This window comes from Centropristis striata, chromosome 4, assembly GCF_030273125.1.
Source record: "Centropristis striata isolate RG_2023a ecotype Rhode Island chromosome 4, C.striata_1.0, whole genome shotgun sequence".
NCBI lineage: Eukaryota > Metazoa > Chordata > Actinopteri > Perciformes > Serranidae > Centropristis > Centropristis striata.
The window spans coordinates 10,911,290-10,937,268 of record NC_081520.1 but is presented as its reverse complement, the minus strand read 5'-3'; positions in this window follow the sequence as shown (position 1 = coordinate 10,937,268).

The following is a 25,979-nucleotide window of genomic DNA, read 5'->3' as shown; positions in this document are numbered from 1 at the left end:
ATGGTTTGTGAAGTGAATGAGAGGCAGGACTTAACATTTTCTATTTCTGTGGTCCTGTAGAACTGAAAAATCCTGATCAGTCATTTATAACATGTTTTTGTTTGACCTACATTCACATCAAGCATCCATCATAACAGTTATTTAGTCTAATGCTAAAAATCTATTTTGGGGATTTCATGAACACATATGAATAAATGACATTGTCCTTACACCAGTGGGGTAATAGCAATCAGCCTTGCTGTTTTGATTTATTTTCCTAAATATATTTTTTTCTCTCTCTCTCTTTTGGCACAGTCCAGAGAATATTAGTCAAGCTGCTGTTGAGTTGTTATGATAAGATATATCATATTTTTTTTAAATTTTCCTAAATCATGTATTTTCATTGTGCACTCAAGGGAAAGTAAATCAAAGTAGTTTTGGATTATTTATTATTCATCTATTAATTTTAAGAATTGTTTATGCAAATTAACTCTTCATGTTATGATTGGATAATATATTGGAAATATTTTTTCTTTTAATTTTAAAAGAAAATATTTGTGTGTGTGTGTGTGTGTGTGTGTGTGTGTGTGTGTGTGTGTGTGTGTGTGTGTGTGTGTGTGTGTGGAAGAGTGTCTATTATGTGTAACACATGTTTATGCAGTCTCAATATAAAATAGTTTTGAACTAGGGCTGCACGATTTAAAAAAAAAAAATCTAATCATTATTATTATTCCATTATAATTATTTCCATTGTAATATATACCACCACCACAATTAAAATGGTATTTTGACAAATTGTTGTCTTTGAAATATGTGTCAAGATAACACCATGTAGTTTTTGAAATAACTCTGAGCTCTGAAAGGACTTTAATAGTTAAGACTTCTTAACCTTTAAAAGCAGAAGTTTGATTATTGTTTTAGTTGTTGTTTTGATCCATGATGTAATATGTCATTGAATATTTCTTTTATCTAGGACATTTTACATAAACCTTGTAATGTTCATTATAGAACAGGAGCTGTTTTATGAGTCTATCAATTTGCAATTATCCAATCCAATTGTGTTAGAAAATTAATCTAATTATTGCATAAAATTAAATAGATGGCCCGGAAATCTGTAGTCTGAGCCCAGCTTTATATTACCCTGATATCTTGTTAATACTCAGCTAATACCTGGTTTTTGGTAATTACATGGTATTACTGAATTACTACCTCTTGAACTGTCAAATTATACCCCACTAGTAATACATTATTAGCTGTAATGTAAATTGCCCCAGTGGTTACAAATTGTAACTAAGATGTTGAAAGATTTTCAGTCTTGAGTCTTGTAGCCTGGATTATGTGCTCAGCTTCCTCCGCAAGGATTATCCAAAATTCTTTAAAGGGCGTAAACAGACCTTTTTTGTTTAGAGGCTGCGTTACATAAGTGAGTGTCTGGAGGTCAAACACCAACCCTGAGGGAGCGGTAGTGTCAGCTGCTCACCGCCACTCCAAACTAATGAGTTTTTAAAAAGCTGTCGGCTCTAATAAATCTCCATGCAGAATACACACTTGTGATTGTTGTAACCGTACATAAATAGTATTTGTCATTTCCAAACAGTTTTGTAGAATATTAAAAATTCTCCCCTCTCTTTTTTCCCTGTAAAAGGAACTCACAGCCATTTCATTAGTTTGAGGTGGCCCAAAGAGGTTGAACATGCTCTTTATGGTCACATTTGGCTATAAATCTGTCACTTACTTCCTCCCAGTAGTGATGCTGCTTTTAAGACAGTATTGAATGCTGCTCAGGATCCAGCTCTTGTTATCTGGCCTGAAATTTGAGTTTTTAAACAAAAGGCTTGTAAGTAAATCAGTGGTTTATGAGCCAAAATGGAGTAATAAGTGGTGATAACTGATATAAGCAGACACGGCTTTACTTTCCCACCTTGGTTCACTTGCTCTACACCTGTTATTGCAGAGTATTGTAATCAAATCAGCAGTCACGACTGGTTTAGATCATTTGTTCACTTTGAGGTGCGGAGTTTCCAGAGCAGAGTTTGTTAGGTCACTGCAATGCCTCGAATCCTGTTCCAGTGTTTGGTAGCCGCTCTCTTCGGGATTGGGTTATTTCCTTTCTTGCTTTTGTATAATGGAAACAAGTGACTTACATAAGACAATAAACCAATTATACTGTGTTAGGGGATCACACAGCTGGTTATGTTGTTGTATTTATTAGCATTTAATTTAGTCGCTCTGTCTGCATTACATAATTTTAATGATTTATGTTTGTTAGATTTGCATGTGTGTTTGCAAACATGATCGGCACTGTGTGCGTCGAGTTGCCTTTCTGTCTGTTTTTGGTACGTGCTCCATTGACTGTCCCGGGTCGCAGTGGGACGCCAGTGATTGAAGCGGAGTTGAGAGAGGGGAGAGAGGGGACAGACAGAGGGGATAGGGGGGTGTGGACGTGACATCCCCAGCTGGCTTGTGACATCACTCCAGCAGGGACAGGAAGCAGGGGAGTTGGGAGGGTAGGGTACAGTGGGTGACATCAGGGCTCTGTCTGAGTCTCTTGGTCCTCCAGCTGGGTAAACTAGACATAGAAAGACCCCCCAATCCCACCCACCCATCCGCTGACCCTTCCATCCCCGCCTTTGTCTCCAGCCCACCACCCTTTCTACGAACCCTCTCTTCTCCATGACTGCGTCCATGTTCACAGACACTACCTGCCTCCTCTGACTCACAGTCGTATGATGCCATGTGTTTCCTTATGCCGTCTCCCCTTTATCTAACTCTCTCTTTTATGTGTGTGTGTGTGTGTATTTTTGTTTGTGTGTGTGTCTGCTCCTCATCCGCTAACTCTGACCTCTCATCTCCGTTGAATGTGATCAAACAGACCTCCCACTGGCTTACACATAGACACACATGTATTCAGTACATGTGAATATACATGAGTTTGAGCTCTTCTTTCTAAGGACAGAGTCGACCCCCTAAGTGGACCAAGCACCTGGTTGGGGCCACCAGAGGGCCTCCATACAAATTGAATTTCATCTTTAGCCTTATTTATGTATTTAGAGTTACAAATGATGATTTTGTGTAATTGTCTAACCAGATTAGAATATTGGGATAGAGACAGAGTGCATTTCAGCCCCACCAGCACTGGAGAAAAACAATTGAAGGTGCTTCCTTGTCACTTCCGTCTGCTAGCAAATAACAGAAAAAAACCTAAAAGCTGCTGTTCGGTGGGATGCACTACCAACAGGGTAAAGAATGCATGACTACGTTTTTATAAACAGATGAGCAGAAGCTTTTAAAAAATCAGAAGTGGATGCAGATGTGAGACATCAGCAGTCAGATTTGTGGGTGCTACAGTAAATTTTGAGATCATAAGCAAAGCGGCGACCTCCAGGTCTAAAAAGGGGGGAAATAAACAACAGGCAACTAAAGAGGCAAAGGAGATTACATTTCTTTGTTTTATTTTTTGTTTTAACACCCTCCTCAGGGATACCTATAAATAGCAATCTTAGGCATTGCGTTAATATTTTATACTTAATAAAGCTAAAATCATAAAATTAGCAGACAAAAAGACAAGGCAGTCGGTTCAAGTCTTGTTTTTTTTTTTTTCTGTCAAGTTGCAAGTCATCAAAATAGCGACTCAAGTCCACATCTCCGGTGAGTGCATACTGAACTGAACAAACAAATTGGAATCAGCAAAGTGATTTCTAATTAACATCATTTTCACCTAGTTTGCATCATTAAAACTCAGCAATCACAACATTTATTTGTATCATTTTGAAACACAAGTAGCTCTGATTTTTGTCAAAAACTCATACATTGTCATACAGCTCAAAAAGCACAGAGACACAATACTGTTCTGTAAGTTCATTTACGACTAAGAGAGAGAGTGTGAGTGTGTGTGAGAGAGAGAGAGAGAGAGAGAGAGAGAGAGAGGGAGAGTGAGTGTGAGAGAGAGCCGGCTGCCAGTCACACTGAGTGGTTGGCCGTTGGTTTGCACATCTCCGTTTTGAATGTGAAACACATGTTAATGTGTGGGTGGGAGTCAAGAGAATAGAGGAGAGGGTATCCATGTCTCAATATGAAAACGCCCTGTCTGTCCATCTGCAGGAACATTTAATAAGACTTGCACACCAGCAGACCTTTTTTCCATCCTCTCTCTCTCTCTCTCTCTCTCTCTCTCTCTCTCTCTCTCTCTCTCTCTCTCCATCTCTCCAACCTCGTGCTTTCGTTATCTTTGATCTCTAAGCTCAGATTCGTTTCTATGCAAATTAAGTTTTCTGGAGAAAAAAAAAGCGTGTTTCAGTGCAGTCGTGAATGTTTGCGCCTGTGTAATGTTTCGTTTTTCCCCCGTACCTTCTGTGTTTGTTTAGGTGTGCAAATGTTTACGCTATGAAATCTACTATCTGTCATATGGTGTAAGATTTCTCCTCGGTGTGTACTATGTATGTTCCGCCACATGTGTTTGTTTGAGAGACGTGTTTTTGTAGGATTTGAATGTGCACGAGGGGGGCTGAGTGCGTGGCAGCCCATGGCCTGCCCCCCTCGGTGCTCTGGTGTGTGTCTCGGGGCTCTGCAGTGGGTTTATGATGTCTGGCAGAGAGTGTGGAGAGTGCAGATGGCAGGAGTGAGAGAGAAAAGGAGGAGGGAGGGAGGGAGAGGTGTGTGGTTGCATTAATATGGTCTGCAGTTCTCGTTAGCACTAATCAGGGGCTTCCTGTACCGAGAGGAGCATGAGTTCACCTTCCCAAGTACCCCAGAACCACACACACATATACACACAGATACACATGCACACTTTTCAGAAAACATAATACACAACAGTAGGGCACTCACATGCACACGCACTCCCCTTCAATCCTACTGGCTCCCTCCCATCTCTCACTTCCTACACACTCCTGCTGAATACTGTAGGTCCATCACTGCGTGTCTGTTTCTGCCCCCTCACTCTGACCATGTATCCCTCTCTGTTTGTTTGGCTCCTCGTGCTCTGAAACTGGCCATAAAATAAGTTGGAAGGAACTGCAAGCGACTGAAAGTGGAGCTTTTTCCACTCTCGGGGTGACTTACCATATGCTCCGAGTCACGTGAGGCTGCAGCAAAGAGTTCACTCTTCCTCAGAAAGACCCTCGTCCCAACATGAACTCGGAGGGGTCGTGAACTTCAGCTGGAGTCCAGAGGAACTGGCACTCAGGGTGGAGACTGACAAAGATGGCCGAGCTGGCATAAAGGTAGCACAGATGACATCCTGGAATGTGGAGCACAATGACTCACTCTTGAGCAGTAAATCATGCACTGACATTGGCATATTGAAGGAGAAAAAAGCACCTAAGCCTGACAGGAATCAAGTCATCTGCATGCGCGCAAAGCGTGTAATACCATCTGTGAGCGTTTAGCAGCTCGGAGCTTGTGTGGCCATGATGGCATGTGGAATCTTTGGGCAATATGTTGACCACAGAAACAATAGAAAAGAGATTCCACAATGAAAATGTCATAAGTACCCTCGCCCCTTTTCCTCTCCCTCCTCCCATCCCTTCCTCTCCTTTCTCCAGAGTTTAAAAGAGCCCCGGGGTAAGATAAATTAATGTATTTAAGATGTGGAAATCAGATATTGAAATCTTTGCCCTCACCATCCTCCCCCTTCTTCCCCTGCTTCTCCCTAAACCCCCAGCCTCCCTTCTCCCTGCACTGCTGCTCTCTATAATAGAGTTTAATAGTGCACAGGGAGACAGTGTGATAGATAGACTGAGAAAAACTGAAGAGATTTCATTCAAACATTTTTTCACAGTGCACATTTTGTGTCAAATAGTTTTTTTTCTTTTACTGTGCCCTGGGCTTTGCAATTGATAGCCTCCTCAAAACTCAACCACCACCACCACCCTCCTCCTTCTTCTCCTCTTCTTCCCTTCTACACCTTCCCACCCCACTGAACCCTGGCCAGCCACAGCTGCCTGACCAGATGTGAAAGAGAAAGAAAGGGAGGAGAAGGAGAGATGGAGGACAGGGAGAGGCCACCTCCTGCGGGGAATGAGGAGTGAAACAGAGAGAGGGAAAAAGGAAGGTATGGAGAGGGAAAGTTGCAGAGAAGAGATGGGAAAGATGGAATAACATCGTTGGTGATTAAATGTGAGAGAGCAAGCATATAGCATAAATTATCCCTCTTTAGACAGTACCTGGCCTTGTCATTAAAGACCACCTACCCAGACCACACCAGGCCTCAGTGTGGTCAGTCATTATATAATGGCCAAACTCACTATTTCTGCAGCTTCGCACCTTTTTTCACGCCTTTAATCATCACTAAAAGACATAATAAGAATATAAAAGAACCATCAACAAAGTTTTTAGTTTGATCTGCAGGTTAGTGGAGTCTGCATGTATCCAAGCTTGTCCATTGGCAGAGCTGATTTATGTAGCAGCTCAGCGCTCTAAGCCCCGAGTCCGCACTCACACCGTACTCCTGGGGGCTGTCTGATTAGAGATGGGGGAGAGAAACCATGCACTCACACACCCCACCATTTGGTTCTCATTACACACATGTTACGTGCACACCCAGAACACACACACACGTCCCCACACTTGCACACTTGAGCACGCACACACAATGATGCAGATGCAGACTTGTGCAATCTCAAAGACGTAGTGCCATTCCTTACTTACGTGTGTATTGTGAAACTGGGCATTGGCAGTTGTAGCATTGGATGAAAGGAGCAAAATTAAAATGGAGTGGAAATACAAGAAAAAAGAGCAGTACTATCAAGAAAGAATTCAACAAACTTCTCGAGCAATATTTAGGATGCAAATTGAACTTAACAGTGTTCTCCTTTTCCTCTAAAGTCCTGATTTTTCTTCAGTCTGCATAAGAATTACATTGAAATCCACTTCAAACTTGTCACACTCCCTTTTCTCCATCTCTCTTTACAACTCTGTGTTCAGCCCAATAAAAGCAATAAAAAAAGTCAGCAGAAATGGCCTCTCACCTTATGAAAAAATCTAATTTTATTTATTTTCTACAGTTTAGGTTGAAAAATGCCATCAAACTGGTGGTTAAACCCAATTTGGTGCATTTAAAAAAAATAAAACTGTTACATGGTGCTACCCCATGCTGTTTTTACACAAGTGTTAATATGAGAGGATTGTAAACACTCGGCTGCAATCACAGACCGCAGCATGTGGTCGCTTTGACCGCAATGAGATGAGGAGATGCATGTGTTATAGGTAGAAATGGGAGAGCCTGAAGGGTCGCAAGGCTAATTTACGACACAAAATGTTGATTTTAACAGCTGACCAATGTATGACAACACAGTCGGGGTGTGTGTGATCCACTAAAGTCTTTGGATCATGGGTCATTTGCAGCATGTCATTAAAACCTTGTTAAAAATCTGTTTGTTGAGCACCCCTACTGTTAAACACACACTGTCTCTCTCCAGCATGGCCTGTAGATGCACTCAGTCCTGACTCATTCTGATGTTTCCCTCTCACCTAGCTGCCAGTGTCTCAGACAGTCTACAGTCTCTTCCGGTCCTCTCCCCCAACCCGACACCTCACTCTGGTGACATCAGAGCCAGCAAAGGGCAGACACACGTAACACACATAGCTTCACCGCGCCGTGCCCCTCAGCAGGTCAGGGATATGACGGTGGAGCTCTGATGGGTAAACCAGATGCACACATTGACAAACACACCCATACATACCAGACACTCATTATGCACATACAATGAAGATAATAAATCACAGCTACTGTCCTGCTGAACAGGGAGGACGGTTCAAATAAGAAGAATACAGGAGAATGAACTCTGTACAGAGGCATTTTCCTCCATCAAAACTTTGTGTAATAATTAAACATGTACCTGTAGTGCTGTTTATCAGTCTAGATCGTCTTCTCTCCAATATAATGGAAGTATATTTAATTTGGCTTGAGTGCAAATAAATACATATGATACAATGGCAATGTTGGTTGGTTTTTTGGTTATTCAAGATAATCCACAAACTTTGTTGTGAGGAGTTCTGCAAAGGAACTATTTCCTTTTGTATATACGTTTAAGAAAAGAAGAGATATCTTGGAGGGATGAATATGTCATACAGAGTAAAGTGTGGTTATCATTGGTGTGACAGCAGGCAGCTGCACCACAACTGGGTGTAAATTTAACACAATATTTTGTGAGAAAGGAGATATTGATTGGTTTAGGTATATTCACTCTTTAAATGTAATATTGTTTGTATATTGTTGCTACCAGCCGCAACAGTGACACTGGTAGTGTTTTCATCTTTTGTGTTTGTGTGTCATCCATAAAATGTGGTGCTGGAGTCACCTACTGTCGTGGGAAAAACCACAGAAACGGTTTTGAGTACTTTCCCAGGTGTTTATAAAGGTTGAGAAAGTAGTAGAAAGTCCCCCATTATTCACCCGTTGCCCAACAATTATGCAAGTTTCAGTCACAAAACCTTTTGAGATTGTAAAGAAGGCTGATTTCGAAGATGGTTGTTGTCCTAAGCGAGGGCGCCAGGAGACTACACTTTGGCTCAATTTGTTCCAATTTGACATTTCAGTTATGTGATCCGAACTCAAGATTCTCTCTAGGGTTTGATTGTATTTATGTCATATTCTAAAAAGTAATTATCCAGTGCTCGTTTCATTTCTTTCTTTACATTATTATTATAATCATCAGCACAAGTTATTAATAATATATTTTATACGGGTAATAGTGTCTTTATGGTACAAACACCATGTATAATCTTTAAAACTTTCTGAACAACACAACCTATTTGAATCATATTTTCATTAAAGATCTTTTGTAAATGTTAAAGTTTTCAAGAAGCGAGGTTTAAAACTTTAATTTTCCTTTAAAAAAAAATAAATAAACACAAAGCCTTCTCTCAGTAAAGCCTGCAGTGATACAAGAACATCCAGGTCTATTCCTGTAGGTAGTCTGGTGTGTGTGTTGTTTGTGTAAAGAAGCACCTGTTTCGGAGGCTGGCGTCCTTTCAGCCGCGGTCCCTGGTGATCACGTTCAAGTGTGAAGAGAACAATGAGGTGGACAGAAGTGGATGAGAGGATTCTGAAGGGGACGTAGTGGAGACAGATCAGGCTTGCTCTCCAAGGGGGTGTCGCTGTCTGACAGGAAGTGTAGGTCAGCGCTGTGTGTGTGTGTGTGTGTGTGTGTGTGTGTCTGTGTGTCTGTGTGTGTGTGTGTCTGTGTGTGTCTGTGTGTGTGTGCGCGCGCGCACACATGTCTGTCTGTCTGTGTGGCCAGGTCCACACCAGCAGGTCAGGGCTGTACAGCCAGCAGGAAATGACCCAAAACATGCACATGAAGATTTAACCCCATGTGTACCGTTTCGACTTCTCTTGTGAGGATATTATCTGGATGGTTACTATCATCCTTTCTACTAACAGAACACATTTATATTTAGTAGCAAATAAGTTGTGTTATCTATTTGAAGTTATCATAAGTAATCTTTGAGGTGCCTTTTTGCTGTTGAGGATGTGAAAAAGTACAGTGCTGTGTGGCTGAGGGTAAAATATTATATAATAGGAATTTATTCGAATCAATGCTAATCAAATCAAAGCTGCCTAATGACGTAATGTTTGGAAGTGGATGAAGTAACAAAGTGTATACGTGAGCATCCCAATACACGTAAGAATATTTGGAATACTTGAGCGGAGGTGCTCTAAATTTAGCTTCCCCTTGACTTTCCCTCGCCCCTCCCAACACTTCTGCCTTCCAGTTTGAAACAATGGACCCCCTATGTCCCTCCCCCATCCTCCCCCCACCCATCACACACACACTTCTTGTGCCATTATTGGATTTGCTACCTCTCCCTATGTGGGTGTGTGTTTGTATGTGTGTGTGTGTGTGTGTGTGTGTGTGCTCAGGAGTCCATCTGGCCTCTGGAGTCCCATAAGGAAGAGCAAAATGTTTAGCGGCTCCTGTGCTCACTTTGCAATGTCGTTTCCGTGGCGATCAGGACACACTGCCTCAGTGGTGAGGAAGTGACTCTCGGGGGCGTAGGAATTCTCAGACGGCGTGCCGTGGCTGACGTTATGGGGGCAAAAATATGCAAGAACCGATCGTCTAACATTTGGGACAGGATATCTGTGCCTGTGAGCAGACACGTTTCCATCAGTCTTGTCCAACTCTGATTGACCCATTAACTCATCAGGTTATGTAAGCAACACTCCCAATATCCAGAGACGCTGTGCGTCAGCTTTGTGTGACTATCTCTGCGCCTTCATCCTGCTGCCACTCTGTAAGGGCACAGTTGTCTACAGTAGCACACAACAGGAGTTGATGGGGTGATCTAAGGTTCATCCTGTTTTGGTGTGCGGCTGCAACCTTGAAACATGTCATTTTCCTGGAGTGTCTTGGTAAAAACAGATGGTTGTTATCATCAGGGTTTGTGAGGAAGCCTCGCTGGCAGCTCATTAGTTCATCCTCTCTTTCCTCCTTTCTCCGGTCCTCTCCCCTCGGCCGATATGCAACTCCTCAACATGCCGTTTTACCCTTTTGTTTCTTCTTCAAAGGAATAGTTAGATATTTTGAAAAGATTCTAGTTTGCTTTCATGCAGAGACTTGTATATTAAAATTGATAGCACTTTTATGTCTCTATGATGAATTTATAGTCGGAAGCCAGATAGCTTAGCTTAGCACAAAGACTGTAAGCAGGGGAAACAGCTAGCCGGGCTCCATCCAAAAACTACATTTCATGCCAGCACCTCTCACTAATTAAGTGTGTTTATTCCATACGGTGGTTACTGTATGTGCCAATTAAAGATGAACCCAAATACGTTGTTCAGGAAAGCCCAATAATGTGACAGATATGTTCTTCCCAGCATCTTTGATGATTGCCTGGCAACTGCTATTGGCCACAAAATGCTTTTGCTATGTTTGATCAGAAACACTTTTTGCTAAGCTAAGCTAACCAGCTGCTGGCTCCAGCTTCATGTTTTTACTGTACAGATATGAAGGCTGTTTTAATATTCTCTAATTCTGTCAGGCAGCATCACATATATATTCTATTTTGGCTTGCTCCAGCTCTTTATGTGATGTATTCTTCCACAATAGTTTAGCCCCACCGTCACATAAAACATAAGTAATTTACATGTGAATCTTGTGAATCATTTTACAAACATTCTTTCCAAATCTCATCTGATACATAGTTTCTTTGAAAACTTTAAGATTTCTCCTTAAAATGAATGTAAAGTTCTGTATGTTTGCACAGCATGAGTTTGTAATGATTGACCCCACAACAAGCCGTTGCTTATTTGGTTGTTTTTTGTTTTGTTTTTTAAGGATGCCCTCTCTGTTACCATCCTTGTCCGTCTTCCGTCCCTCATTCCCTCTCACTCCCTCCTCCTATGCGTTCTGCACTGTACAACTCTGTGCATGTGTGTGTGTGTCTCAAGCATGTGTGTCAGTGTGCACATCTCCGTGGCAGCATTCCAGTAAAACTGAGCCAGTGAGGGGTCTCTGTCTCACATCCCTCTTCAATCAAACACAAACACACACGTCCGGCCAGCCTGGCCCACGCTATCTTCCCCTGCCTCCTAGTGCCAGATGCACACACCCTGTGCTCTCCCTCTTCTCCTCCTCTTCCAACATTCCTCCTCTGCCTCCTCTCTCTCCTCTGCTTGCTTTTCCTCCCCCCCCCTCCTCCTCCCCTCCGGTTCAGCACCCCTGTGCATCACATTGTCTCCCGGCTCTTCATCTTTCTCCACTTCCTGTGTCCTGCTCCTTGTGCCCCCTACACCCCCTCCTCCTTCCTACCCCGCTTCTCTGGGCTCCTCTCTCTCCTCGCGACGTGACTTTTAGCACAGACAGTGGGGCCGCTGCCAGTAAACTGGGGCAGAACTGGCTGAAGATGTGCACTCGCTCGCAGTGGTGTCCATGTACAAGGCTGACTGTGACATACGCAGGCGGACACAGGGACAGATGTGGTTCACAGCGAGTCAGATTTGGTGGCGTGGCGTCTGCTAACCAATGTACATGCCATGAAAAGGTCAACACTGTGGGAAGTACATTTGTTCACTTTCTTGCAGAGATACCCATGCAACTTTAAAATGTCCATTAAATATAAAACTAGATTGTTAAGACTAGAATCGGAGGGGAACAGAAAGCCTGTTTCTGCCTGAAGGTAACAAAATCCACCAGCACCTCTAAAGTTCACTAATTAACAGCATAAATCTTCGGCCAAGAAATAGTGTGGTACTTAACCCCCTGTAAAACCACGAATTGGTTTTTTACATTTTTGCTTTTGTACAAATTAGAGGAGCTGGAAGGGGGTGATTTTTTTTTTTAATATTGAAAAAAGCCGAGGTAGCTATTTCCCTGTTTCCAGTCTTATCCTATGCTGAACTGCTCTCTACTGCAACCCACTCACCAGAACAAAAGTTGGCAAGTTATGTTTCTGCAAACCACGGATGCAATGAATCTCTACATTTCTGAAACACAAATATGTTGGATGTGAATGTTTCTAAGTGGCTGCAATCTGTTCTCATTGTGACATGTGACAACCGCTGCTTAAACCCTGCTGTAAACAATTGTGATGAACACTGTTATTAACACTTTAAAATTAAGATAAGGCACCAAAACCACTTGGTTAAGGTTGGGATAAAAATAACAGGGTAAAGCTTCAAAGAACTACTTTCAACAACTGGAAATTAACAGCCAACCATCCCATGGCGCACCTACGTAGCTTTTAATATGACGTAACATATTCGAGGTTTGCAGAAATATTAGATTGAAAATGTTGTTAAGTCTCCTAGAGGGACATTTCGAATAAATATAGATAAACAATGACGTCTTTCTACAGGCTTGTTTTTCTTTCATTTATCACCCAACTTTATATTCTTTATGCCACCAAGCTGCCTAGAAAAACAACATGTTTGGATTATTTCTTTATTTATATTAACCCACTTTTTAACAGAGTGCAGTGGCTTTTAGTGTTCCTTACTGGCCTATTTTTTCCATTTAACACCACTGACAATATTTATAAGTGATAGGGGCATTGTGCTCATGACTCAGCTGAGAAACACTTTTTTGTAATGTGATCGTGGGAATGAAAGGAGATTCGCTTTGCCTGAAGAGCGCAATAGAGACATAAAGAGGAGGGGAGACAAGCTGCAGCTGGTACAGGAAGTGAGCATGATGCCAGTGGAGGGCATGAGAGCAATCCACAGAGCGTTCTCACAGTCCACACACACACACACACACACACACACAGCATCGTAAAGCCTGGTTGTCCAAACATGTTTTTGTGTGTCTGCATGTGTGTAAGCGTGTGTTTTTGCAAGTGTTATCAGGAGGTTGAAGATGGAGACAGAAGACGTCGGACCATCCCTCTCTCTGTGTTTACACTCAGTCTAAACAGCAGACCAGCCACTGAGGCTAATGGGGCTCTAATCTAGAGCTGGATGACACACACATGTCGTCTTCTGAGCTTCCCAAACAGATCAGTAACCTCTCTGTGCCACATGTGCATTTACAACATATTCTCACTGTACTTTTGATACATTTGTGTGTCATGTAGAAGGAGATTACTTTTTTTCCTCTTCTTTTTTTTTCCCACAGCAAGTTTTTTCTCACACATGGGGAGCAAATTGATTTTTATCTCTTGCTTGCTGTTTACGATATCACTTTGGGCGAAGGGTTATCATAACATAATCTGCAATAAATTTTTCAGCCCTGATGTTTGCACATAAATGAACAGATTCACATAGGCAAATGCTCACTAACAGAGAGAGGCACAAACATAGTGAAACCACACCCTTGCTTTCTTCTCACCTTTAGAGTGCTAGTATCACCCATCCACTGTGCACAGACACACAGTCACACACACACACACACACACACACACACGTGAAAGTGATGAAGCACTTTGTAATTTATTACCCTTGTCAAACTGAACAGAATACTAATGGACTGCTTTTAAGTGTGTAACTCCACGCTAAGAAGGAAATGGACACCCTGTTTTTAACAGCTCAATGACTTTCTCTGCCCTGTGACACAAGGAGACACACACACACACATGCATGCACGCACACACATACATTTGTGCCCAGACTTTGACTTTGCCTGAGAGTGCGTCACCAAACACAATAGCGTCGAAGTCGCAGCAACAGATCCGGTAGTCTCACCTTCACACTTTGTGTCATACACAGAACACATCTCACTGCCAACACTTTCACATGAAGTCACTCGCAATAAATTAAAGGTCACACAACTTCTATCGGCTTATCACACACACGCACACACGCACACACACACACACACACACACACACACCCACAACATATATGTGTCTCTTGCAGTAGCACACACTCTCTCACCTTCTGAACTGCAATTGTTTGCATGCCAGCTCATTAGTTTGTTCAACTTTTTCCCCTCCAGGCCTGCAGTATAAAGGTTCTCTCTACCTTTCCCCTGATAGATAGAGATCTCATTATTACTTCTAAAGTTTGTGTGTGTGTGTGTGTGTGTGTGTGTGTGTGTGTGTGTGTGTGTGTGTGTGTGTCACCCAGCCAGGCTGGCCGTCAGCTTCTCTCCCTCAAGGCCACGCAACTTTGTCCAGGCTTGTCTGGCCGCTGCGCTCCTCTGAGCTAGATGTGCAAACTTTACGATGTAAAGTCCCTGTTTGGTTTACTGTGTGTGCTTCTCTTTCTTACTTCCAGAAACTGTGAATGACAAATTCATGAACCTCTTATACCAGTTTCTATTATCACCATGTGGGCTGGTATGAAACACCAAGTTACTGGAAAGTTTAGCTCATACTCGGGGTCGATTTATAGGTGTTTTGGCATCCTGGTACGCAAAAAGGCTGTTCTGTTTTTACATTTTATGTGTATTTATTCAATATTTTATTTGCATGTTTCTTGCCTGATAAAGCATGTGCAGAGGCAGAAAGAGTATATGCATTGTGCGAGCCGAGAGAAACAGGATGGGTGGATTTGTCAGGGCAGGTGCCCACATGTTAGTCAATCTGCAGGCAGGAAATTGCACTGGCACAGACACGCTAACACGCGCATTGCCCACAATATACACCCAATTTGTCACCCGTGTCGCTTCAGCAGCTGAGGCAATACTTCCTCCTCGTACTTCTCCTGACCCTTCGCTGCTTCACACGTCTTCAGTTCTCTTGAAATCATCTTTGTGACACAGCCAAACCACCCAGCACCATCCTAATCCTCCTAATCACTCACAACAACACATTAAGTCACTATGATTCTGAGTTGACTCCACTTTGACTTCACTGTTTATTATCAAATTAAAAATGACAGCCAATAACTATTCTTGTAAAGTTTTGGCTGCCAGTAAAGGTACACTGACACTCCCTCCAGTCACAAGCCCTCACATCACAGTAAAGTCACTACTTTACTGTGAAGTGACACTATGTATTGCATGCTTTGAACAGTGACTGCAACTTGCTGATGATGACACAATGAATTTCCCTTCATTTCCTAAATTTATCTTGAGTCACTAGCTCAAACAAAACATAATTGTTTGTGGCAATACTAAAGAACTGTGTTGCAGTTACGAAAGTAGAGAACAAACTGAGAAACTGGCACTTGGTTATATTGAAGCATCTTTCTAATGCCTTTAGCCACCATAAGCAGTGTAGTGAATGGAACAAGAATGGATTGCTCATTACTTTAATCTATGTTACTACATTTTCGCACAATGCTACATATCGTTCTAACATCTGTGGAATCTCTCTAAACAGATATCTGCATTACCACAGAACAGGATAAGATTTTGGTTTGGATTCTGGTTTCCGTTTGTTGCCCAGCAAGATCATAAAAGATGGAATGCATTGGCAAAAATACAGACTCTTTTTTAGCTTTTGTTTTATTTATCTGCATTCATATGCAGAGACACAACTTGGCCAAAGACATAATTTCTTAACTTTAACTCCATTCTTGTGTTTAAGTTGCTAATCAGACTGTAAACAAGGACTGACGCACAGAGCAGGGAGTCTTGGCCTGGATGTCGCAAGCTGCACTGGAACACCAGAAATATTGGTTGTTGTCCCCAGAGGCTAAATTGTCATCAGCAGATGGGTAACAAGATCGGCATCTATCAGCATTTTGGTTTGGGTTTTCGAGCTAACCATAACTCTTTTTCAAACCACAGAAGACAACAAGTTTTTTTAAACAATCAGATAATCAGCTTTAACCTTGGTTAGTAAAATTTGCTTGTAGATTTGTTATTTGTTATTTCAAAAGTTGCATTATCTCACTTTAACATGTTCTGAGTGGAGACAACTAAATGATGCATGAAAACCAGTTTGGCAGAAAAGACACAAAAGTTGTTTACATACTGTGGATGTACAAAGTTTCTGTCATTGTGGTTTTGTAATCTTCTTTAGAGAATCTGTTAAAACCACTCTTTTACAGTGGTGTTTCAATGGGCCCTATAAAGAATTGTTGTTCTTAAGATATCCAAGAACAGTTTTTATGTCTGTTTCTGTCTTTACATCTAGCCCAGCAGGTGAACTAGGTTTGGTATGAGGGCAAAGTAATAACTCTGATACATTACTTAACTACATGCATACTTGGCCGTACAGCTCAGCTGCATTATATTTCCACGTTTTTCAACTTGTCAAAAGCAGAACTAGCCATAACACCAGAGTATCACCAGGGAGTAAGGTTGGGAAACGAATTCACAGAAAGTGGGAGAGGGAGAGAGTACCATATGTGGGTGAGAAACATGTTCTCATACAGGCTGTTTTTCTTTTGTTTCAGCTGTGCGGCCCCACCTTAAATGAGGACAGGGAGCAAGGGAGCGCACTGGACAGAGGAGGAGAGGGGAGAGGTAGATGGGAATTCATTGAAGAATTGGGCATAATGTGCTCTGGGCAGTCCCCGACCCAGCTGTTTTCCATTCGGTGGGAGTCCAAGCAGTGAAATGAAGCTGGGGTGGGATAGACAGGCAGAGAGAGAAGAAGAGGAGGAGGGAGACAGTAAAACATGGCGTGAGACACAATATGTAAAGGTCATGAAGACGGCCATTTAAATGGACTTGGTGTGTCCTTTTCTAACTCTCTGTTTTACTCTTTCTCTCACAAATTAAATTGGACTGCAGGCATGTTCTTGTACCAAAAAACACACCCTTTAAAGGAATGAGAGTTGTTTTTAGATCCATGTATTGATCATATTTTTATTATAACTACTAAATAGTTCAAATGTGCAGAATCCAGTGCCCAGTTCCTCTGTGTGGTTTCTCCTGATACTCTAGCCTTTGGCACCCACTTCTAAAATGATCCAAAAAGCACATTACCTATCAGAAGCTTCATGGCCTTGTTTATTCAAGACTCTAACGCTGGAGATATTCTTGCTGTTTAACCATCATATACATGTAGACAACCGGTTGCATTGTGAGCGGGATTGTTCACATGCTTGTATTTGTTCAACATGCGTTACTGGAGGATTCCACTTGAGGGCACATCAGAGAAGTCAGGTCGTAGAACTACCACATTTGCAGGGTGTAAATAAGCATTGCAACACTCCAAGAAGTTAATACATTTTTGGGGCAGAAAGAGTGACTTCAGGACCATCGTAGTAAGGCCCTGAAATCAAGCATGTTGTGAAAATGGTGGTACTTCTCCTACACTGTCCCTACAGTCCATGTGTATATTGCATCTTGTGGATGCTTAGCAGTAATTTCTTTGCTTCATGCACAACCACCACAAACACTCCAACCGACCGCAGGATACGAGAGGCAGACATCACACACGACAAGGGGGGTGACGCACCCATTTAAATTTTATTAAGGCTTAAAGTTCTGCATAATTAAAGATGTGGCATCTTTGAGTGACAGGTGGCTGCCCTTACTGGTTCCAGTAACCAACAGAGACTATGTCCATGTTTTATACAGTCTATCGATTTATTGTATTGACAAAATAGGGTCTGACTTGACTAAGATGTGACTGACAGAGGATGTGTCGTAATGTAAAACAAAAGCTATCAGTTGGAAATTTGAAGACCCCTCAGAAATAACAATATAGGGCATATGTACAGGAAGCAAAATACAACTCATATTTACATTTTAGACTGTCCTCCGTCGCAATCTTGCTGACGTAATAGTAAGGATTGGCGGTGATGTGGAGTTGAACAAAGGGTGGAATTTCACCCAGGGGAATGGGAATCTTGTCCCATGTGAAAACAAAAGCAAACAACGTTTTACATGACTTCGATTTTTACATAACTTCCGTGGCTCACATCACCATAGTAACTAATTCACTTCCGGCTACTTAGGTCAGTGGTTTTGTAGCCTAAATTCAACGAAACTGCAGCCTTTTATACAACCACGGACCGTACGTGTATGTATAATGCCGTGTGCTATTTTTAGTACGCTCAGCTGTACTGTGAGCTGCGAAACGCTCATATTGGTCATTTTAACAAACGCTCATATGTGTCGTTATGGATGGAATTGACAAACAGTCTATTTTGTCGTTTAGGTTGGAGATCTTGTTGGAAATTTAACTTGAGAGAGAAAAAACACAGATATCAGAGAAGCAGGAAATTAAGACGCCCTGTCCTATCTCGTCTCATATCTCTAGTCATTGCTGAATGAGCCCAGCTGCACATTAGTTATTTTTTGTTTATGACCTTTTGACGGTTCTTGAGAAAATGATTTGATAAAAATAGGCGCAAAACTCAATTATGCTGCAATTTCTGTTTTAATGACGTTGATCATTGACCACATGTCAATTTAGTCACTGTTTCCCTCACAGAAACAGCTATGAACACCCACTTCCTAATCTCTCCCCTCAGTGCTGACAGCAGAGTCACTGCAGGGTGTTGGTGTGTGAGTTTAAATGACTCTTCAGTCAACACCTTTGCCCTTCTCATGTCCCTCTACTCTACATTTGAAGCACCAGCTTAGACTGGAAACCCACTGAATATTACCCACTGTTTTATAACTCCTATTCATGGTCTAAAAGCTCTCACCCAGCATACATTACTCACATTCTGAAAAGCAAACAGAGACAGCCACATCACTCACATTTGCATTCACACCTGTTGATACAAAAACACGAGCAGAACATGCAAACATCACACAGAAAAGTCTCCATTTCTAGCTGGCACCGGCACTATGTCCCTCCTCTTCACATTACAAGGCTGAAGCAGGGCACCCAGTACCCGACACCAGACACTTCAGACCTTTGCCATTTAATATGTGATGCCTCAGAGTGGCAGAGAGAGAAGGGTGTAGGTGGGCCCACTGCCAAAAGCTCTCTCTCAGTATGAGCAGTGGGCACTAAAGGTTTTTGACAGTCAAATATTACAGCAACATTCACATCTGTGTTTAATTGTCTTATTTTAGACATCATTTGTACCTGTTATGATTGATACCATAGAAAAACTGGAGCATAGCCGCATTGGTGAAAAGTCAGACGTGGCAAAAATCACAAGCGATCACACATTTAAACATGTTTTTAACAAACACCTAGGGTAGAGAAACTTCTTTGATGACCACAGAGTGATATTCAGGTTCAATTTGCTTGCTTACAAACTAGTTCAGTTTTCTAGTACAGTGAGTGATTGTTACCAACATTACCAACATTTGGTTTGAGGCTGTGTTCAGCCCAACTTTGGCACATGGTTAAAAAGCACAGCCCCTCATTAATGTGACTGAGGACAGTACATTGATGCACTGCAGAGTGCTCTGGCAAGGTTGTCAGATAAAATATTTAAAACCACTTTTGTAGCACACAACCGACATCGTCTGCTGCATTAACCAATTAAATACATACATGCAAACATCCCTGCTAATGTACTTTGTAACATGATATGGTGGTGTTTATTTGTTTTTTATTATAACATAGCTTTTTCTATGCATTTTGGCCTTTCGTCCACCTATAAACTGTGTTCTAGGTCACAGAAAATTGACCCTTTTCAAAAACTGTAAAACTCTTTCTCGGGTGAAAATTTTTCATAAACTCCATTTTCTGTGGTGACGTGTAATCAGGGGAAACTGAGGCTTTGGCTTGTAACATCAGATTGTGCGCCACTATCTCCCTTTGTGAGCCAGCACAAATGAGTCAACTTTTAGTGCAATTGCGGATGTTGTTAAAATAGTGCTAGTTTGAGCCTTGCGAACTGGACTGGACTGGTTTACACATAAATGCACAGTTACTCTCCCTCTGTATTGAGAACTTGAGTCAAAAGAATGTGCAACTTATGTAACCCATCCTATGACACAGACCCTGCTGCCAGTTTATGTCCACCTGTTGGTATGGCATGCTCTGAACAGTGCGTCAATTGTGTTTTTGCATTTTTATTGTGTGGATGGGATTTTTTTTGAAAGAAATGAAGGAGGAAAAAACATTTTAATCTCATTCCTAACTTCTAAAATACAGAGGCACCTGGCCATCACTTTTTTAACGCACTTGGTAGCCCTACGAATCAAACTATGATGCGCCACTAAACATGTAGAACAGGTGGTTAAAGTTGTGAATTCAAACAAAACTACTTGGTTAAGGTCAGGAAAAATGTCATGGTTAGGCTTACAATTAATATTTTTGTTACGTAAATTACATAAGTCACAGTAAATAACTTGTTTGACCCACCTGAGATCCCGAGAGTCAGATATTGCAGCCTAATGATTTATATAACAATTAGTTTCCAGACGGGGACTGAAACACTGCAGGGAGCATTGTGCGTCAGTATTTGACGTCCTCAGAATGACAACACATTTGCCAAACACCTATGTACGTGTGTACTCGGCCTCAAAGTGTAAACAGCTGTGCAAAATTTGGCATTGTTACTCAAACTGGACTTCCCCGAGCATATTTCATGTCATGTAGCTGAAGCAGCTAGCCTTCACTGACGCAGGCTCTTGTAATCTTTTAATTCAAGGCAATCTTTTGGTCTGAACACCCACTTAGCCTCAAATATAGCCTAGTGGTTTAGATAATCTGTCCAAACGTTTGGCTTGTTTACAACTTGTCTAATTATGTCGTCTTTCTTGACCCATTGGACTGTAGTGAAGTCAGCGTGTTCCTCTATCTCTGCTATAAATTTAGCGAGCACAATGTTCTCATAACTGATAGAAAATATGATGATAAGTTAATTTGTCACTTGGAAACACTTACTATCTTGAAAGCTCTGGAAAAAGCTAGTAAGTGGACTTTGAGTTTTATATAATAGATACAGTATGATGGCCACAACTATGAACAAAGTTTCAATAAACTGGAATTTTCCTTTAAGAAAACTGAGCCTGCACTCCAGGTTGAGGAGACAGAATGAAGTGAGACATGTGATGAATATCATGCTGTTCCTTTTTGTTTTCACCTACTGTTCAAACAGCATAAAGCGGACGATGTCTTTCATTACACCTGGTGAATACGATCTCTCAGGAAGCACCTCCAGCTCATGAATGTTGATGATTTACAGCACCTGAGAGGAGAAATGCTAATTTGTTTAATGTCAAGACGTAATTTGTGGCAAGTTGCTTGATTCATATCAAACATCTGGAAGGCACTATGATTTCTTATGTGCTGGTGATAATAAGGTGATTTTCACACAGTGGAAAAGGATGTGTGTGTGTGTGTGTGTGTGTGTGTGTGTGTGCCTGGCTGGTTTCGCTCCTGCTGACAGAGTAATGGATCTGTTCATTGTTGCATGTGGACTGTGTGTGATGTATGAGATTCATTTGAAATTCTCTGTCTTAAATGAGGCACTCACATGTCTCCATGCGGGAGAATATAGACTTGAAGGCGAATGCATTAAAGGAAAATGAACAGAAGTTGCTAGTTTTTGCGGTCATCATAGCTGTGAAATGGTCTTGATCGAGGTCTTTTGTCTCATATTTTTTCATTTAATGTGAAACCCATATCATGCACAATAAATGTGTCAAAACAAATGGTTGCTGTACTGCTCTAATACTTAAGGTTTGATGTGGAAGGTTTTAAAATGGGGTAAATCGAGTGTAATTAAATTCAAGAAAATATCTATTTAATCATATCTAAAAAATAGTTTTTGTGAGTGTTTCAAGAGTTAATTTGCAGAAATGGATAAAAGCCATTTTTTAAAATAATAGACCAACACCCTTTTGATTGATTACCCCTTAACTGCACAAAAAATGCATGAAAAACAGTTTGAGATGACCTACTAACACCCCAAAAAACATGATTATTTGATTTTTTTAAAATAAATAATTATACATATGTTTTTGCTAATTAATTTGTTTGTCAATCAGAAATTTATACTTGGGTATTATTATGTACAATTACTTGTATTTGAATTGGACATGCAAAAAAAACCCCAATTAAATAAATTAAATAATGACACATTTCCTTGTTAATCCATTATGCAATTCACTTTATTGCCAAGTTGATTTTGAGTATAGTAACTAACAAAACAAACATGACATTTTTCACATTGGCTTTTAAAAAAAATAAAAGCCTTATCAACATGATTTTATCAAGACACCATAATTAAATGAAATTATTATAAAAACCCACAATTGAAATTTACACAAAAATTAACTATAAAACATTTTGACATGCAATAAATACATTCATTTCACTAAAGCAAAGTAAGATCAATATTGACAATGAAATGCAGGAAATGCAAAAATACTGTTTGGTTTAATGTATTGCTTTTTCTTTATGGTATAAACTCCATAAACCATAAAACACTGGACTTTATTGATGTTTCATGGACGTCTGCTTTATGCCTGCTGAAATAAGATCCTGTCTTTCACTTAAAAAATCTAATTTCCATTGTAAATTTCTGATGTATGTATTCTGTCATGTATTTTTTTTCCATCTATCCGCAGCTACTACTGTCTGCGTGGCAGTCTGCTGAACTTTCTTATCCACGAACCACAAAGAGTCGGGTACAACAACCACCTCCAAACGTCACAGTGATCTTCATTAGATCATAATCCATCATTTCTACACACAGCCTTTTTCCAAAACCAGAAAAGATGTTTGTGTGTGTTTGTGTGTGTGTGAAGACCCTGAGGCTCTGTAACATTTTGGCACAGGTTTTAGTGTGTTGGGTGGAAGCCGTCAGTGGAATCACCTTTTCTTTAATAATGGCTTTTTCTACAAGAAGCGACACTCCAAACGGAGCAGGGAAACCTAATTAAATCTGACCTAATCTAGAGCAGCAGTCTGCCATCCAGCTGTGTGTGTGTGTGTGTACTTGTGTGTCCGCATGTGTGCAAGATATACAATCAAATCTCCTCGGCTAACTTTCGCGCCTCCAAAAAATCCTGCTTGTTTTGTCCTTTCTCTTTGTTTGTCTTTGAATTTTAAACTCCTGGAGCAGAAGTTGTCCACTGTAAACGAAAAGATTCAAGCCAAAGTCCACTTAGTCCGTCTTGTATGTGTTCAAGGTAGAGACAGAGACAGCGGTCCAAGCTAAACAGATGCAGGACGAACCCCCTTCCCTGTTTCACTACAAAGAGCCTACTGTGGGCCGTGTGCTGATTGGGTGATAATTGTTTGGTCTGGAAAAAGGATGACATCTCTGAGGGCACGCTGACATGAATGTTAACATTTAAAAAAACCTTGACAATGACCCGCAGCACTCAACAATAAAGAGGCAAAAAAAACGTAATTTCCTCACAACATAATTTCCTAAAAGACGGAAATGAAATAGGACAAGGTGGGGGGAAAAAGAGTTGAAGAGACTCACAAAGCAACCAGCTTTTCTCTGTTATTTACTGAAGGTTATGACTATCAAGCACAGGCTATTTTTCTCTCTGTTTCTGCTTCTACTCCTCTCCCTGACTCGTTCTCTCCATCTCAGTGCATGACTTGGCTGGTGCAGCCGAGGCCCGGCTCAATTGTGCAATTTCATACATGTTTACTTTACTGGCATCTTTCTGAGCATATTTTCCCCTGAACATTTCCCCTCACATTATTCTGCATTTCCTCTACAACGATATGCTGTCTTTAATCTCCCTTTGTAAGCCGTTTCTTGGCTCGAGGATCAGAATACAATAACCATGTCAGACTTTTTTTTTTCTTTCTTTGGCTCGTCATCTGCTGTATTTTAACACATGCCACAAAGTTCATTTTGGAAATTGATCAGGGCTTAAAGAAAAAGAAAGTAGCTCTTCGCATAAACATTTAGACAACTGTCTTCTTCAGCATGAAAAACAGCTGGAAGCAAGTGGATCATGGGAGAGGGGGGAGGCGGCGGGCGCTGTGGGTCAGCGGTTTGTGTTCAGTGTAAGAGGAGAGAAGGGACAGAGAGAGGTGAGGAGGGAAGCTGTGCTTCGAGGTAACAAGGGGCGGTGAACGAGCGTGGCCAAGCGCTGCACTGGAGGGAGGAAGAGGAGGAAGGCGAAAGTGCCAAAGGAAAGGCAATTGTGGGACTTCTAGGGGATCATAAGAGTAATAAAAAATCACAATAGAATGATTTTTCCAGAAAAGTGCAGTTCGGGGAAATAAATCTAAAGCAGCTGCTTGTAATAAAGACTCTTGAAAGTGTCAAATCTCTCTCTTGTACTTCACCCTGCTGCACTGTGGGAAAGGCGTTCAGACATGTAGATGGACAGGTGCACTGTGTGGACACACACACACATACACACATACAAGTTATTGCAGAATCATCAATGCTTGTTATATTAAAGGCACATTTGTATTGGTTGACTTGAAAGGCTGTTTTTGGTTTCAAGGCTTGATTATTGATATTATTTGGCTCTAGCTTACATTTAAACATGACTCCTCGTAAAAAGAAATATGTACACTGGACAATAGTGGCAAGTCTGCACTGTGCTCTCAAGATTAGCCACACAGACGACGGCTTTCATAACAAGGCAAAGTCAAAGTTGGTCAGGAGCTTAGCTCGGCAATGCAACCTGTGGAAACTACAAAGATTGTCGCTGAGTTTTGTTTTGAGCATCTGCGATGTCTGCTAAGTGCTTCAGTTCTTTTTGGCACACATCGTGAAATACAATAAATGTCAGACAGCGGCCTGCAGATCAGGACTGTCAGAGTCACATAGGTGACCTCGGCCCCGCTGCTGCTGGTAGAAAGCTTAAAGGCATACTTTGCATTTTTTAACGTTAAACCTAAAGCCTTTTTTGGTCTACACGGGGCCACTGGAACTCATCCAGGCAATTTACTTCTATATTGTTAGTGTTATAAAAGTTATGTTCCTGGTATGGTTGCCATAATAACATTTAAAAGTAATGAAGCGACCTAAAAAAAAAAAGATCAACCCACACTTCACAGCCGGTGGTTTGTCTTACTGCACTTATTTATTCATTTTTATTATAAAAATTTATTTAACGAATAAATTGTTTTAAATGCCTAATTTTATTACTTTCTAAACATCTCCATCTTAACCACTTTGGTGGCAAAGAGAAGTTTTCTGGTTTGGTCTGTCATATAAATAATATTAACAAAAGCATATGGCACAAAACCCCAAGGGGCGAGTGGCTGCATCAGTAAATTGAAACAAGACTCTTGTAATTTTACTAATTGAATCAACCACATAGCAATAAAACCACTGCCAGTTTTTTTAATTATGATTAACATTACAATTTTCAGGCCCTTCATATTGATCAGCCCTGCCCCAATATAAAAAAAAGAGAAATCTAAATAATATGGAAAAAATATTGTATTAAATTTCTGTTAGCAAAAGGCAAACAATTGTATCCACAACATCCTCAAACTGTAACAAATGTCTGAATGGCCACCTTGCTGCGCAGCCGTTGAAAGCCCACGATGTCGTATCACCATGACACTGAGCAGAGGTCTATTCCCAAAGAGCAAGAAGGGGAAGGAAAACAGAAGATACAGTCTACTTGTTTTCTGAATGGAGAGTTTTAGAAGTACGAACAGGCTTTCATACTGAGACAATGGCTCGCGTCCACCCTGCTGCGCTCTCCCTGCTCCTCTCCCTCCCTATTCTCCGTCTCTCTATCTGCCTCTGAGCAGAAACACACGGCACATCCTGCTCAACACAACACACCAGCCAAAAGTTCACTTCCTGCTCCTCAGCTCTTCTCCTTCACACCGACCCTATTCCCAGGACATGCATTAAC